The sequence below is a fragment of the Myxine glutinosa genome, chromosome 9 (genome assembly GCF_964187855.1).
Source record: "Myxine glutinosa chromosome 9, kmMyxGlut1.1, whole genome shotgun sequence".
Lineage (NCBI taxonomy): Eukaryota > Metazoa > Chordata > Myxini > Myxiniformes > Myxinidae > Myxine > Myxine glutinosa.
In genome coordinates this window covers 25939963-25955981 of record NC_136269.1, presented here as the reverse complement: position 1 = coordinate 25955981, position 16019 = coordinate 25939963, and the positions used below count along the sequence as shown (strand labels likewise).

The following is a 16019-nucleotide window of genomic DNA, read 5'->3' as shown; positions in this document are numbered from 1 at the left end:
TAATCCACAACGTTTCACTTTCATTGTTGCAACGTTTTGCTCAAACGTTGGGTATTACAAGGTTTTACAAGATATGGGATTTTAATGGGATTGCATTGTGATTCATTGGGATTATCCATTGGGATAATCCACAACGTTTCACTTTCATTGTTGCAACGTTTTGCTCAAACGTTGGGTATTACAAGGTTTTACAAGATATGGGATTTTAATGGGATTGCATTGTGATTCATTGGGATTATCCATTGGGATAATCCACAACGTTTCACTTTCATTGTTGCAACGTTTTGCTCAAACGTTGGGTATTACAAGGTTTTACAAGATATGGGATTTTAATGGGATTGCATTGTGATTCATTGGGATTATCCATTGGGATAATCCACAACGTTTCACTTTCATTGTTGCAACGTTTTGCTCAAACGTTGGGTATTACAAGGTTTTACAAGATATGGGATTTTAATGGGATTGCATTGTGATTCATTGGGATTATCCATTGGGATAATCCACAACGTTTCACTTTCATTGTTGCAACGTTTTGCTCAAACGTTGGGTATTACAAGGTTTTACAAGATATGGGATTTTAATGGGATTGCATTGTGATTCATTGGGATTATCCATTGGGATAATCCACAACGTTTCACTTTCATTGTTGCAACGTTTTGCTCAAACGTTGGGTATTACAAGGTTTTACAAGATATGGGATTTTAATGGGATTGCATTGTGATTCATTGGGATTATCCATTGGGATAATCCACAACGTTTCACTTTCGTTGTTGCAACAACGTGAGGTAATTACAGTAATTACAGTTCCGGTAATTACAGTAATTACAGTAATCATTACAGTAATTGCAGTAATCTTATTACAGTAATTACATTACATTAACTCAGGCACCTTTTGAGTAAGGAAGCTGATATTTGGACATGACACTGACCAAGTGATGTGGCTGTCAAGGAAAATTTTGATTTATTGATTAATCATTTAATAAATTAACTCGTTGATTTATAAATGACTTATTTAATTAAAAGTCCTCAGAAATACATCTTCGGATGAAATACTTACAGATTGGTTATGTTATGAGCCAATTGATTAAGGAAAATATTTTGTGATGGCCATATTGGCAATTTCGTGGCCATATTCGTGGCAACTCAGTTAGTGCCACTGCACCTTTAAAATGCATCCCTGCGTTCATTTTTCGATCGATTGAGTTGAAATTTTGAACAATCGGATCTGGACTGTCGTTGTTAACGACTCTAGCACGCACTCGTCCAATCAGGATGGAGCGGTATGGTCCCCGGATCATCACTGCCCGCAGTTTTTAAATAATTTTACTTTTTCTCTTGGTCATATAATTTTGAAGACATGCATATCATGATAGAGGAAATGTTTGTTCTGTTGAACGGAATAAATGTTGTTTATTTGTGTGGGGGTGTATTTTGTGTATTTTGGATATATTTTTCACGACTAATTCCAGTTAACATCCTGCAAAATTTGCTCGTTTGCTGGCCGAGTCGAAATTGCGTTGAGTTTCTATGGCATGCGCCACTAAAAGCGCTGTGTAATGGTTGAGCTCCCTTTATTTCGTTTTGGTCATGCGGATGAGCAAACAAAGTGACAAATGCTGCGGCTGGAGCAGTAAAAGCGATGTTTTTTAAAATGGAAACGATGTAATGAGTAATTAAAAGTGGGAGGGGGCAACACCACGCATACCTCTTTTAAGGTGTGTATAAACCCTGGAATAAACGTGGGAGGGGGCAACACCACGCATACCTCTTTTAAGGTGTGTATAAACCCTGGAATATTTCAGCAATCAATACAATGCTGAAACTATGTAAGTTAAGTTAATGAGTAATTTAATGAGTAATTTAATGAGTAATTTAATGAGTAATTTAATGAGTAATTTAATGAGTAATTTAATAAGTAATTTAATGAGGAATTAAAAGTGGGAGGGGGCAACACCACGCATACCTCTTTTAAGGTGTGTATAAACCCTGGAATAAACGTGGGAGGGGGCAACACCACGCATACCTCTTTTAAGGTGTGTATAAACCCTGGAATATTTCAGCAACCAATACGATGCTGAAATGATGTAATTTACTGTGTAAGAGGGTCGACCTTGGGTTTGTTTGGGTTTGTTGTTTATTTTTGTGGGTGTCTATTTTTTGAGTATTTTGGATATATTTTCACGACTAATTCCAGTTAACATCCTGCAAAATTTGCTCGTTTTCTGGCCGAGTCGAAATTGCGTTGAGTTTCTATGGCATGCGCCATTAAAAGCGCTGTGTAATGGTTGAGCTCCCTTTATTTCGTTTTGGTCATGCGGACGAGCAGACAAAATGACGAATGCTGCGGCTGGAGCAGTGGAAGCGATTGTTGAATTGTTCAATGATTATTCGATATTGTTATGACTTATTGTCAATAGGTATACTAAGTGGCCATGAGGTAGCCTGTTGCTATGTACAGTTTTATTCTATTGTTGATTATACCACATAGCTGTGGTGATAAAGGAAATGTTCGTTTTAAATAGATGATTATGATAGGACCATGACGATAAAATCATGATGATTATTATGAATGATATCATAGGGTTCAAATGCAGAATGATTGCATGAACTTGGGAAAGAACTTTCAAGCCCTATGGGATAAATTGGGTGGTACAAGCGATGGAGTTTCAAAATTTAGCATGATTGAAGGAATTTTACAGTCTTATTTCAGGAGTTTTACGAAATTTATATTGCCAAGAGATTTTGGATACTATTAAAGGAAAGATGATGAGATATTTTTTCCAATGAACTTCAATATCTGCCATCCATTTTGGCTGTCTCACGAATGAAGGATGAGTTGCCTTTAGTGGTTGCAAAGAAAATTTGTGGAGACCAGGCAAAATGGGGAAATATGTCAGATATGACCCTAGGACAGGACGGTGATTCATCAATTGACATGAGGTACGAACCAGAGGTGACGACCGATAAAATTCGATCTCAGTCAATGGATGGACCTGTCCTGATATCATTGGGGAAAGGGCTTCTGCAAGGAGTCATCCAAAATGATTAATTTGATTTATTGATGAATATTGATGAATTAATTGAAATTGAATAATTGATTGAATTGTTGATTGATTGAATCTAATTGATTGAATTTAATTGAATAAAATTAACTGAATAAATTGAACTGAATAAATTGAATTGAATATATTGATTGTTTGATTGATGAAAATGCGGTCTCAAGAAAGAAGCTTTGATATCTTTGTGAGATATTATCAATGTGGAGACAACCTGGGAAAATTGAGCAAGGTGGTGAGTTTATATACAGATATATATGTGCGGTTACCATTGTGTGATTTCCCCGTCAACAGAGCGGACACCTGAGGATTCACCCATTTCATACTGACCCTCCGGCTCATCTGCAAATACTGATCTGTGAGATTGGATTGTGCAAAAGCCACGGCTGAGGGAGATTCTCTGGAATTCTGGATTCTCTGGAAATCACCGTGTGAACAGGTGGAGAGACCCTTCCTGGAGGTACGAGTGAAGCTTTAGAGGAACAAACTACAACACATCCAACGCTACTTTGATAAAAGGCAGAATGGGAAATGGAGCCTGCAAGAATACACAAGGACAACCAGAGAGTCCACCAAAAGGTACTTGTACACATCATATGTACGACCGTTATGGTGCAGAAGCTATAAGGCAGGTCGAGAATTGGTATTTGTGGACAAAGGGACATGATGAGGAGTTTCCAAGAGATGGTACATTTGAGCGAAGTCGATTGGAAAGATTGGAACAAATATTGAAAGCCAGGAAGAGACAGAATCTAACGGTAGACTGGCTTGCATTCCATCTTTGGGATGGTGAATCCAGACAACGGGAACAGCAAGAACGGATAACGGATCTAGAACTTAAAATAAAAAGGATACAGGATACAGTGCAGGAGACAAATGCACAACTGCCCTCGAAATTAGGAATGAAAGTGACGGTTGTCCCATCTGATTTCCAGTTGTCTCCCCAAAAAGGACGGTACAGAGAATTTTTTCGTGTTTCAGGAGACAACGAGAGATTGCAGTGGCAACTCAGGAATGTAGAGATGCAGCCCAGCAATACAAATGCACAGGTGCACAGACCAGGAAACGACAGAAACCGGTGTTTCAAGTGTGGAAAGATGGGACATTGGAGAAGAAGATGTCCGTATGTCAACAGGAGGACAAGTTCATGGGGCAAACCAAGATCAAGGGTACCAGTACGTACCGGTACCTCAGACAATGATTAGGCCTTCATTGCTGCAAATCCCAAATGATGATTGGCCTCAACAGATTCGATTACTGGACAAACATGAATAACTGTCAATGATTCTTGGGTCTGAAAAGTTTTCGGAGCAAGAATTATTCATTTTTTCTTTTGCTTGTAAGCAAATTAGTAATTAATTGATCACATGCCGAAATTGGATCTTTTATGTTGGGCACACAATTTTAAATTTACAAAGTTGGAACAATTGCTTTGCAAATTTTTGAAACTAAGTGACAAGAGTCACATGATGATCAGGTGGGAATTTCGGACTAGTGTTCCGCATGATTGATAGGTCAGTGGTCGACTGACATGCAAATGGGTGTGTAGTCAAATTTGGATAAATTATTGTGGGAACTGAAAGGGTAATTTCAATGTGACATCATAGGGGTTTTCTAAGAATAAGCTTTTGGTCCATTTGTGTATTAGCATTTCTAAAATTGAAGGACAAATTTTATGAAATTGAAATAAAATTGACACCCATCTTGATCTGTAAATAATAGTTCCAACGCAAACAAATACGCATAATGCAGGTGTGTGTGTATTTTTGTGTGTCAATGTTAGTGTTTTTATTGTTTTGTGTATCAATCTTACAAGATTGTTGACACCGACAGTGTGCCTGTCTGGAAATGGATAGTTTTATGTGGATGGGATTGAATATGCAGAGAATCCGTAAAATAAAATAGAAATAAAATTTGATTATGAACATTATCTCTTTTGTCAAGGGAGATGGAATATAAAGATTTGATGTGCTGGGTTATGAGCAGCTATTCATTAATAGTAAAATTGTGAGTAATTTGGGGATTCCATTTTGATAGAATTTATATGAGAATAACAGCTATTTATGGATATGAGCTTCATAAAAGGAAATGAGGGAGTACAAAATTATCCAAATTTGGGAGAGGTCTTACACTGACTTCCCAGAATACTCTGCTCATGGATTTATATATATATATATAAACTTGAATTTTATCAGCATATAAATTGTGCTGCATGTATGGATGTGTATTAGGCATAGATGATATGGGAAAATAGTAAAGAAAATCTTGCTGATTGGAACTATTGTGAGTTTTAAAACGGAATGCATTGTGCATCTTAAACCAAGGGGCAGACATGAACGCGCTGTTACGTTATTTATACTCAGAACGCGCTGTTACATGTACCTGCAACATATTTGTTAATCTCGCACACCTATATTGGCATACTGGTGTCAGTAGTACTCACTGGGTGCATAGAAATGGATGAGCAACAGTTAAGGGGGTGTATTAAAACACTTACTTGGATATTTTCTACAAAAGTAGGGGTTTCAATAAGTGGTACCATACACATGGGATTCATCAAATTAAGTTTTGGAGTTCAAACAAAGTCACTGGTTAACAGATGGGAATGGATAGTAAATAAATTCTTCGATGCTGGGTAAATGAAGTGAGATATTACAAAGACTTATTAGAGCTATTGTTCTTCCTTGCAGCAGTGGGAGAAAATTTAGATCCAACATAATGAATCTATAAATGAATGTGATAGGGATAATATCCTCAATTTGTACTAATTATTTGATTGTGGGTAAAGGAATTAATTAATCGTAGTGGATTGTTAACAAGCAGCCTGAAATGTCCTGAGAGTGTGCATCCATGTAATCAGAAATCCCAGATTTGTTTTTACAAACAACATTTTGGTAGAGATCTTATGCGGACGAATACTTGCTTGGTAGATAAAACGGTACTGCATGTTGGCAGCCACTTCAGTGGCCATTTAGGCCGAACAAATAGGGAAAAACTGTAATTGAATATGTAATTTACAGATGAGTATTTGGGAAGTAAAAAGGGAATTTATTGATTTGGGAGACATTTTTCGAAGGTTTATTAAAGTGTTGCAATATGACATTTGGCAAGGAAAATTATTGGATGGGAAAATTAGATCTGTTTATAAAATGAGTTTGTTGACCCATTGAAGTTAATTCTTTGAATTGTTGTTTAATTAGCATTTTGAGTTCAAATTGGAAATAGTTTGGTAGAGCTTTGGTTAAAACCTTTGGTTGCAGTGTTTTGGAACAAATTGATAAACCATAGGAGATTGATAAGAATAGAAAAAAAAAATGGACCCAAAATAGAAAGTTGGATTCATGCCCCTCATTGCAAACAAGGACATGGGGCTAAGGTGGACGATCCCACAGAAAATGAGGCTGCACCTAGCAGCCCAGCAGAACATTCAGTGGTAGATAAATGATAGTCGTGATTTACAGTCATTTGAATTACATTTTAACACCCCTTGCATTGATAAACATTACATTTTCAACATGTGATATTCCTACTTGGGATAGTGACATTTATTTGCCTACATGACATACAATTACCTGCTGATATTAATACAACATGAGTGAAAAATGCATCACAACTACACTCATGATCAGGGGATTGAGTTCAACCCCGGGAGATAGGGGGATCAGGGCAAGACAAATAATCTGATTATGTTACATATTAAGGGATTTTCTTTATTTACCTTTTAGGAAGCTTGTTAGTTTGGTATATAATGTTAAATGTCATCGACATATAACTATGTCATAGGTATGAATATATACAAGGAGTAGCAGACTTGTTTGTTGGTTTAGTAGTTATATTGGCAATTGTTTTAGTGGTGGCTTGCTTGAAAGCCTTAGTGACGGTGTGTTTGAATAAGGTAACCAACAACACGATGATAACGCATGAAGTGACAAATGAGGAAAGAAATGTGGAACCAGAAAAGGAAGACTTTTATGGCGACATAAACAGTAGAATTAAGATAATGGCATAACGACAATGTTATGAGTTGTGTCAATTACAATATCAGTGAACTCATATCACCACGAGTGACACACTGTTAGAAAAAAAGAGGGAAAAGAAAAAGTGGAGAGGAATTATGGTAATAATACTGTTACAGACGTGGCTTGGATGTTATTTACCGAGCGGTTTTATGGTATGACCACGTCTGCACAAGTTACCCGATTGTGCCCGAACGTTGACTAGTCGCGCGATGCTGGCTCAATAAGAAAAAGAAGACACCCGGCTGGATTACAATAACACAATACGACACCAATGTTTCAATTCTCAAGACCTCCGGAGGAGATTATATTCGTACGGAAAGGTCAGATTACAGGGGCTAGAGGTATAATCACAGAAAGACAGGCACTTAGACACACTCTTACATTAACCCTGGACAGACGACAGACAAACGGGACAACGGCTGACTCACACGGGGGTTGATGACAGGAAAGCGGGTATCGATGGCTCCAGGTCCTCCTGGGCTCGGGGCAGGGTACAGTACGGTCCGGTCCGGTCCAAAGATGCGGGGAGGTATCGTCGCGCTGGGGGTGGCGGTGGCTTCTCTCTCCAAGCTGAGGCGCATCTGACGTCACATCCGGCGCGGGGCCGCGTATATCCGGCGGGGAGTGACACGCCCTCGGCTCGTTAGCTCCGCCCCAGATGGAATCGGCACGTTGCTTCTCATTGGGTGCGTGGGGGGGTTACTGGCTCCGCCCCTGACGAGGAGCTGACAGCCAGCCCCTTCGGGGTAACGCCGTGGAGCGCATGGTCATGGCGGGTAACCGAGCCGGTGTGAGGACGCACACTCCCCGCCCCTCTGTTGTTGTAGTCGTAGTTGTAGTTGTAATTGTTGTTGTAGTTGTTGTTTGGGGAAGAAGATGGGAGGAGGTATGGGAAAGGTCCTAAACTCACTACTGATGCCATATAATCACATTCTGGTGCAACGAAGAGTCATAATTAATGGAAACGAGGCCTTAACTGACATAGATTAAGAATAACTAGGAAGATGTCCGAAAGTTGTCTACGTGTGGTGCGGTGGACCTGGGCACGACATTTAATGGGGGAATAAGGGGAAGGTCGGCTCTACTGATTGTTATTTACATGCAATGGGACTAGGGAATGGGGGATTGGGGAAAGTTGGGGAGTATTGGAGAAAATAGGGGAATATTTACAAGCGGATATGGAGGCCAAATTCCATATTCGCAACATTGCACCCTTCTCTACCCTCGGGGCGTCCCGACCCGATAAATTTTTACCTACTTTAGTGTGGCACGCAATGTAGTTCCCTCTACTATTAACTCTACCCTGAGTGCGACAGTTTTACAGATATTCACAAATGAGTAAATATGTCCCCCTGCGACGTTGCACCCTTCTCCTCACAGAAACACACCCACAGGATAACCGAATCCGGAAAGAATTCTCAAACTAAACATACAGCCGGTAGGGAGCATTATTTACAAGATTACGCTGATATCTACACTACGATCCAGGACCTGTTTTTGGAGGAACACATGCAGATGTTATGCATAGAGAGAGCGCGCTTGCCAACATCGATACACCAACCCACGAGTGCTCTGTGGCCGACGGCCTTTAATAACGTGCAGAGCACCCTTTCCCAGCATCAAAAGCACCACCCCACCACCAATCGGTGCAGTCACCATTGTTCATTGGAATAAAAATAAATTCGACAACCCCTAACCCTGCAGGTGTCTCTTGCTCTTCTTGTGGTGCACTTGGTGGTGTTAATTAACAGTGGTTCACCTTTATGGCATAGGTGCCACGTTGACCCATAGGTCCATCCCCGGGTGGTGCTTGGCCGCAAACGAACTGCGGTCCATTGTGGGTGGCCACAAACATTGCGGTCCATATGGTGTATCGATCCCGGCAGCAAACAGCGAAAGTGCAGGCCCACAACTGCGCAGCCAGCACCTCTCTCTCCTCTCTCTCTACCCCAAAGCCAGATCCTCGGAGGTGGGAGATAAAAGAAGAAACAAGTGAGTAAGGTGGTAAGGGCGCAAAAGTGCACGCAATATAAGGTAATGCACACTGGGGGCACATGGGAACCAGGTGAGACAGGTACGTTCCTATCGTACGCCCCCCCCCCCACCAGGTAACCTACATGGCCCCTCCCTTACCCCTTACTGTATCCACACAACACAACACTACCCATAAACATCTACTTTACAAATCAACAAACATCCCTACTGTCTTCCCCGTTCCTCCCATAAACCAAATTCGTCTTCTCTCCCTCCTAACCAATCAAATTTGCCATTTTCAACTCTACATCAAAATTTGCCATTACCAATTCATCATCAGTCCCTCCTAGGGAGGGAGAGATGGAATCACCCCAATGTCTCATCCACGTCGTGATGCGTCTCACAAATCCTCACAGCAATCTCATTTTCTGCAGCAAAACAAAGAAAACACAGGTGTGGAGTCATCATCATCACCACAGGTAAGTGGCTGCGTATGGTGCGACAGGTTCATCAATCCTAACTATTTCCTAAATGACTTTAACAACTTTACACTACCCGGGGTCTTTCTCCGGCCAAACCATTGGCCCCCTTACTCTATGGGTTCTAAAAACCAATTCCCATTGGCCAACCTGTGGTGCTTTTCAATTTGGGGTCTCACTCCCCTGATTCATCTCCCGGTGCCCTCGCACAATTTCTGGGCTGCGGCGTGTACCTCTCCCAGTGGGTCTACCCACCTGCACACCTCCACCACTGCAGTTGCCTCCGAGCTTACCTGCTCCTCACCCTAACCTAACTACCTGGGGAAGGCCCTCTGGCTCTCTCCCCACTCCGTGCCCTCTCTGGCACTGGGCTGCCCGATCCACACCCGGGATCCTCAGGCACCCACTCACAACTACCGGCTCCCAGAGCCCACCTGCGGCCTCACCTGGCCGACATCCTCACAGTGGTGGAGTGCCCAACCAACTACACACACTAACAGGCTACACGCCCAGCCATTTCCACAACACTAATGCACCCATTCACAACACCATTCTGCAACCGCACCACAAATGCCAATATCCAACCACAATTTACCTGCACCCTCTACCTAACACTTACACTACCCGCCCCGGGTACTCGTGAAAGGGGTCCACTCTTCCCCCATCCACACCTTCGCACCATGCACACCACTCCGTACCACTTACTCCAACTCTCTCCACACACCTGTACTTGCACACCTGTGCTCTCACACTTGGTGCCACCTGCACCCTTCTCTCCCCAAGCGCATTCGCGCTGATCCACAACACTCACTACTCATACACTGCTCCACACACCTGTCCAGTTGCACACCTGTGCAATCACACCTGTTCAATTCTCACACACACAGCATCATCTCAGCTAACTACTCCCTTCTGAAACTTGCGCTTCCCAGTCGTCCCTTTAAACTATTGCGCTCCCTCGTCATTATCATCCATACTAATCTACCTGCGTCCCCACTACAGGTATCAGTCACTAACTAACCTTAACGTTACCTAAGGTCATCTTCTCTAGATCCCTACACACAATATCCTAACCCACCCGGGCTAGTTTTCACTGCCATACACCCCATAATCTAGTGCTCCTTTGCCCCCCCATGGGAAGGATGGTGGATTTGCCATCCCACCACATCGGGGGTCTCTCACTACCAATTTTGCACATCAAATTTCAACAAATTAAAAATTTGCCAATCACTGCCCATCATCTGCCAATCACTACTGCCAATCCCTTGCCAATCATCAAATTTTGTTTTTCTCTAATTTTGGGTCCAAAACACTAACCTCATCACCCAGTCTACTCACTAATACCTCTCGGTGCGCCAATCCCTGTCCAAAGCCCGGCTTCGTAAAGCCAAGCAATGGATGCTGGTTGTTTTGTGCCAGCGGCTGGATGCGTCCGGCACTCGGTGCAGGGACGGGGGCTTACCCGGGCCGAGATCCCACGCATCACCTCGGCGTGGAGCCATCCAATGTCCCGATCTCGACCTGCCGGAATGCCTCAACAAAAAGTGGTCGCCATGACGACCCTTTCTATCGGGCCGCCCGCTCCGCCTAGTGGAGCACGGACGCGGCCGTTCAAAGCGAGGCCCAGCACGCACCGAGGGCCCGATTCGGCTAAAAGTCGACCTAACCTCTAACCCGTTTAATGTCGATGCTTCACCTGCATGCTTACACCCCGCAGCCCGTTCCTTGCTCACACATCCAGCTGTGCCCATGCTCCTCGTACCCTTCCTTACACACCCAGGTACCCTCATTCCACTCACAGCCTTGGTCACACACCTGACCACCGAACACTTTGGCACACATTCGTTGGTCGCACACCTCACCAATACACCGCTTCGCACCCCCTCCTCGGTCACCTCCTCTGTGACAATCACAGGTGTGCCCTCATTCGCACACCCAACCACGTGCCTCACCACCAATTCCAGCGTGCATTCCCACTCACGCTCTACCATTCCAGGTGTGCATCCTTCCATCCCAGGTGTACATCCTCGCTCACCTGTCACAACTAACTCACGCTCCATGTCACTCTCACTACTTTCACCTCCATTCCTGCCAGCGCACTCACCCTTACTCTTGACAGCGCACTCTTTCCTCATGCACCTGTCCGTCACACACCTTTCTCGCGCACACTCTCCCGTTACACCCTCTGTAACACTCACCACAGGTGGACACTCTTCCTTACTTCTGACAGCGCACTCTTTCCTCATGCACCTGTCCGTCACACACCTTTCTCGCGCACACTCTCCCGTCACACCCTCTGTTACACTCACCACACCACGCTTCCATGTGCTCCCTCGCACACGCGCTACGACCGACTCACTCTCACCAGCACCCTCACTCCTTGGCACACACTTTTTCCTCACACACCCCAGAGTCGGACTTTCTCGCACACCTCCTCTTTCGCACACCAGACCTGTCACACACCTCACCAACGGCCTTTCACGAACACCCGGATCCAAACCAATCCCCAAGCTTCTTAAATCCCCTGGCGCATCATACGCACGACCATATTGGTCACCACTTACACCGGGTCCTCTTCCTCTTCGCTTCTCCTCCATCACCTGCGAATCCCTCATCCGGTTAATGAGCACATCATCACGATCCAAACACAGACTTTGGACCAATTCTTTTATCTCCTCTTTTATCTCTTTCTTATCCCCTCTCCGTCGCTTCTTAATTTCGCTCATCCCTTCTTCCACTTCTTCTAATTTGTGCTTCACCTCTTTTATTCCCCGGTACGTCTCCTCAAGCTCATCCTCTAAGGCTACCTTGACCGTTTCCAGGTGCGTCCTCACCTGCCGGTCCTTCGTCTCCATTACCTCTATCACCTCGTCCAACCTCGTTGTCAGTCCCTCACGTACCGTCTGACACTGCCTCTTTGTCGCTATCAAGTCGTTTTTTATGTCGTTTTGTGTCGCTTTTAACCCTCCTAATACCGCAGTGTTCCTTTGAACCTGCTCCACTAACTCCGTCTGTCCCACCGTCAGCTGCTCCACCTCCTGCGTCAGGACCTCTATGCCCCCTTGTAACTTTACAGTCCCCTTTCTCACCTCTTTCTCCATGTGCTCCTTACAGTGCCTCACCTCCTCGCGCACTCCTCCGACCTCCTCACTCACTCCTCTTCTGATCTCCTCTCCCATCACTTGCATCTCCTGCCCAGATGCCACCCTCATCTGCTCCATTTCCTCCCTGTGAGCATCCAGTTTGGTTTCTACCCCCATTCTGACCCCCTCTATCTGCTGCTCCATTTGTTTAACTTCCCTTTCCGCTTGGTCCCTCATGTCCCTCAATTTGCCTTCCATACTGTTTTCTAACCCCTCTAACCCATTTTTCACCTCTTTTATCCCGTTGTCTAACCCCTCAAATTTGTCGTCTAACTTCCCAAATTTCTTGTCTAATCCCTTAAAATTATTGTCTAACCCCTCACCGGTACCCCTCGCTTCGTCCCTCATTACCCCCATTTGGCCCTCCAATCGCTCACTATCAACCCTCATTTGCTCACTCTGAGCATCCATCCGGTTCCCCATTACCCCCATTTGGTTTCCCAAGTCATTCCTCAGGTCTTCACTTGTCTGGACCATGAGCGCCTTTATTTGTTCCATAAATAGGCCCCAATCCATCGGCGGCGCTGCTACGGTCGCGGGCGCGGTGACCAGCGAGGCGCCATTTTGTGCGTTTGCTACCCCCGCTGTTTCGCTCTCCTCACGTGTCTCAATTTGGTCCTGGACCGACCCTGCTTCACTCTCCCCTACCGGACCCCAGCCGTCTTGATCCGCCATAGCGCGACTTTCAAAATTCGGGTTTTGTAATACAAAACAAATTTCGGCCGCTCCAAATTTTGACCAAATTTTTTTTTTTCCTCTATTCGTTTTTTTTTTTTCAAAATTTGGTCGGGCCTCGAATCTCACTCCCGGCACCAATTGTTACAGACGTGGCTTGGATGTTATTTACCGAGCGGTTTTATGGTATGACCACGTCTGCACAAGTTACCCGATTGTGCCCGAACGTTGACTAGTCGCGCGATGCTGGCTCAATAAGAAAAAGAAGACACCCGGCTGGATTACAATAACACAATACGACACCAATGTTTCAATTCTCAAGACCTCCGGAGGAGATTATATTCGTACGGAAAGGTCAGATTACAGGGGCTAGAGGTATAATCACAGAAAGACAGGCACTTAGACACACTCTTACATTAACCCCGGACAGACGACAGACAAACGGGACAACGGCTGACTCACACGGGGGTTGATGACAGGAAAGCGGGTATCGATGGCTCCAGGTCCTCCTGGGCTCGGGGCAGGGTACAGTACGGTCCGGTCCGGTCCAAAGATGCGGGGAGGTATCGTCGCGCTGGGGGTGGCGGTGGCTTCTCTCTCCAAGCTGAGGCGCATCTGACGTCACATCCGGCGCGGGGCCGCGTATATCCGGCGGGGAGTGACACGCCCTCGGCTCGTTAGCTCCGCCCCAGATGGAATCGGCACGTTGCTTCTCATTGGGTGCGTGGGGGGGTTACTGGCTCCGCCCCTGACGAGGAGCTGATAGCCAGCCCCTTCGGGGTAACGCCGTGGAGCGCATGGTCATGGCGGGTAACCGAGCCGGTGTGAGGACGCACACTCCCCGCCCCTCTGTTGTTGTAGTCGTAGTTGTAGTTGTAATTGTTGTTGTAGTTGTTGTTTGGGGAAGAAGATGGGAGGAGGTATGGGAAAGGTCCTAAACTCACTACTGATGCCATATAATCACATTCTGGTGCAACGAAGAGTCATAATTAATGGAAACGAGGCCTTAACTGACATAGATTAAGAATAACTAGGAAGATGTCCGAAAGTTGTCTACGTGTGGTGCGGTGGACCTGGGCACGACATTTAATGGGGGAATAAGGGGAAGGTCGGCTCTACTGATTGTTATTTACATGCAATGGGACTAGGGAATGGGGGATTGGGGAAAGTTGGGGAGTATTGGAGAAAATAGGGGAATATTTACAAGCGGATATGGAGGCCAAATTCCATATTCGCAACAATACATTATGCTTAATTTGTTGGTTTGGGAAAATTGTTGTTGGGAATTAGATATTCCCGTTTGTGATTGTAATCATATACAATGCTATTCTTAGTTTAGTAATAAAATACATACCTGATTGAATATTATTTGTGTGACGCATATAAATGAATATAACGTTTGTGTTAAGGAAAAACAACAAATTGTTGAATGTGAAACTGTCGGAAGATATACATGATTATGCTGATTTCATGGTAAGATGTACCCTATCTGATCCAGTGTGTGCGGAAAGCAGATTCAGATGTGACTGAGCATAAGGATAAGACGAGATCACATTTTGGAGGGATTGCTAACGGAATTGGGAAGAAGTTCGAGAAAGAAAGAAAATTTGTAGCTAAAAAATGAAGTTAACCGTGGCATACACCCTCTTTCTCAAAGAATGATGAAGACATTCTCCCATGTAACTAGGAGATGAATGCTTACCTTCACCAAGGAAATTTATGTGACCATTTGCCTGGACCACACTGCAACATATGAAAGAAAGGCGATCACTTACTCTTGTTCGAAGGCTTCGAACATTCACCACATCAGAAGTTGCAGGACAACGACATTTTACCTGCAACCTCTGTGAAATGCGGGGACATATGTTATTACTTCACCAACGTCCGGGGAACCAGCATGGAGCTGCAAAAAAAAAACGGCTGTGCCCTTGTCACAACAGCTGTGCACGATTCTGCTGGTTGCTCCTGGTAAGGACCATGAATGACCTGAACACCATGGTCCCAACATCATTGTGGATGCATCCGGCATCCCTGTTCCACATCTTGCTGGCCAATCAACGTCACACCAATACTTGCTGCCCACTCACAATGAGGGAGGAGGCAAGTCGACTACAACTGGGTGAAGGCCGTGTTCAGGAATTACTATGGTTTACAGCAAAAAGTGGCAAGAATGCTACAAGGAGAGCAGGGTCAGTCTATGACTCCGCAATGGTACCACAACAGCGAAATCCTACACGAAGTAGTGCAGGAGCTATGAAGACATTAGGAGAAAATGTTTCATACCAGGATTCAAACACAAGTGATCAGCCCTTCCTTTCAAACAAAGTCAACATTTGTGTGGAGGCAAACGTTTTTTACCAGATGGTGCAGATGCTTTACAAAACTTGAAAATGAAGTGAAATTGTTGTATCTTGGTGATGATGAAGTGTTGTTTTGAAAATATATTTGTGATGCAAATGCAATAGATTGAACGATATGGAAGGAGTCAATCACCAACGAAATGTTTTGTGATTCTTGCAGGATGACGGTGTATGCCCAAGGGAATTTGATTACCAAAGTGATTGATTATTTACTTATACTTGTAATGATGTTTACTTGTAGTGATTGATTATTTACTTATACAGTGGTACCTCGGCTTACGAGTTTAATCCGTTCCGTGACGGAGCTCGTAAG

General features: G+C 44.2%; 1 protein-coding gene across 2 annotated transcripts in view; it reads right to left on the bottom strand.

The window, feature by feature from the left end:
- Window positions 1–16019, bottom strand: part of FSAF1 (40S small subunit processome assembly factor 1) — a 65105-nt gene that overhangs the window by 13602 nt on the left and 35484 nt on the right. The window lies entirely within an intron of this gene.